We start from the raw sequence: 2,601 nt of genomic DNA, 5'->3' as shown, positions 1-2,601 counted from the left end.
ATGCTTCCACCCACCAAGTGAATGGACAGTCTTGGAGATGGGCAGAGATGCAAAGTAACTAAGTGTAAAAGTACGCTAATTGAGTATTTTGTTTTTGATTATTTTGTTTGAGTTGAATGACTACTTCTTTTACTACTTTTACGAAAGTCATTTTTTCAACAAGTATTTTACTTTTACTTGGGTACAATCATTTAATACTTTTTGTATTATTTTATGAGTATAAGAATTTTTAACTGTGAAGAATGGCACATTGTTATATTTTTTTTAAATAATTTTTGTTGGTTATGAATGTGTGAATCTTCCATTTGTTGTTGGACAGTATTAAAGCATTCAATTTTCCTGAAAGTGGAAAGGCAATTTATTTATTCTAGATAGCTGTAAGTTAATTATTTTATTGCCCACTACATTCAACTGTACTGTGTTGACACAATAATGATACTTTATTTATATAACACCAAAATCACGGCAGACATCTCAAAATACATAGTCTTCTGGGGGCTAAGCATATATTCATACATTTTGGTAGAGAGGAATATAGGCCTACTGTCATATAGGTTATGTTATCGGGCATCCTTCTAATTCCCTTGAACAACCAAGATTGAACTTTTGAACTCTTTATAATTTCTATTATCTAGTCCAGTTAAAGTCCAGGGGAGGAAGCCCCATCATAGTAAAGAGGATACTAATGTGATGTGTGTAGTTCTTCATACCCTCTTCATTTTGCTCTCAAAGTGCACGGAATTGATGGATTTTTAATAGAATGTAGAAAAAATTTCTCCCGGGGGTGCATGCCCCCTGACCCCCCTAAAGAGGCCGTGTTCCCCTTGGGGCTAAGCCCCCCTTGTTCTTGAAACCTAGTGACGCCCCTGACCGTGGCCCTCGTACGGATAAGCGGATTAGAAAATGGATGGATAGCTTGATAGGATGTACTGCAATGAGCTTCTTACATGTTGTCTGGCTCTAAAACATTGCAATCAACATGCATTCTTTTATTTCTTTACAGTTTATTAATTTGCAGCGTACACGCACAATCCTCGCAACAAATACAATGAAAACCTCCACCAAGGCCAAATGATCCTGACAATCTGACTCCCTTGATTGAAAATTGTTCCACTATGGTCCTGAAAGTGGCGGCAACATGCACCAAAAAATGCCATCGACGCCTTTATCTGTGCTAAAATGTGACATTGTTGAATGGAATTTTTCCGAGGCCTTATTGTGTGATTTATTATTTATTGATTCTTAAAATGTAACCAAGACAATAATTTATGGTTTGTGAAATGTTGTGTTGAAACTTTCGGGGATTCAGAGTGTCAGATTTTCTTCTTTGGCCACAGCAAGAACTCGATTGACAAATGACGTAATGCTGCCGAGGCAAAGCAGCAAATCAATAATCATTGCGGCCTCTCTAGCAGGCGCTAATTTAAACCATTGGTCTTTAAAATTTCATGGATTAGCGTTCATCTCCTGAAGTATCCTATTCATTTTTTTTCAAAAAAAAATTGACTAGGGAACATGTGATGGATTTTTTTTTATACATTTCAATAAAAAAATGCCAATTATTATTGCCACTTCCATTTTGAACAATTTGTATTAAAATTGTTAAAATATGATGTAAGAAATCTGTTGGTTTGGAATAATTGCCAACACAAAATGGTCACACAAGCAATTGATGTAAATTTCCACCATTTTGTGTCTTACTGCTTCGCACATTCACACATTGGTCTTATCCATTCAGTCACAGCCTTATTCCAAAATGAAATACATTTTCTCCTCAAAACTCTTGACACAACACACCCCATAGTCAGAATGTACTTTGTTTCCCTCAATGCTCTAGATTTGTAAGAAATACGACTAAAAACAAGACAAAATGTGGACTAAGTAAATACTTTTTTGTATGCACAGTGTGTCAGAGGCAGAACCTGTAATTTGGAATACAAATCAAATTGAAGACTATGTGTCCAAGAAATATAGGTTTATTACAAATAAAAGTTCAATAAGTGTTTGAAAAAGACAGATAGCTAATTAGCTATGTCAGGTTTGGTCAAAGTTAACATGGCCAACCAAGCATTTACATTACAGGACAAAGATTCCCATAATTTACTAATAAAATTAGCATTATTTTCGCGTCATGCATTAATTGAAACAAATCAATTTTTTGATGAGTGATCTCAATAATAAGTCAATTGATTTATGTTAAATTTTCAAATATGAAATACCTCTTCTTCTTCTTCTTCTTCTCCTTTCGGCTTGTCCCTTTTCAGGGGTTGCCACAGCGAGTCATTAATTTCCATCTTTCCCTGTTCTCTGCATCCTCTACTCTGACTCCAACTACCTGCATGTCTTCCCTCACGGCATCCATGAATCTCCTCTTTGGCCTTCCTCTCTGTCTCCTACCTGGTAGCTCCATCTCTAACATTTTCCTACCAATGTATCCCCTGTCCCTCCTCTGTACATGTCCAAACCATCTCAGTCTGGCCTCTCTCACTTTTTCTCCAAACTTTCCTGTCTGAGTTGTCCCTCTGATGACCTCATTTCTGATCCTGTCCATCCTTGTCACTCCTAAGGAGAATCTCAGCATCTTTAACTCAGCCACCTCTA

This window comes from Hippocampus comes, unplaced genomic scaffold (genome assembly GCF_001891065.2).
Source record: "Hippocampus comes isolate QL1 unplaced genomic scaffold, H_comes_QL1_v1.1 scaffold202, whole genome shotgun sequence".
NCBI classification, from domain to species: Eukaryota; Metazoa; Chordata; class Actinopteri; order Syngnathiformes; family Syngnathidae; genus Hippocampus; species Hippocampus comes.
Note: the sequence above shows the minus strand (reverse complement) of the source record.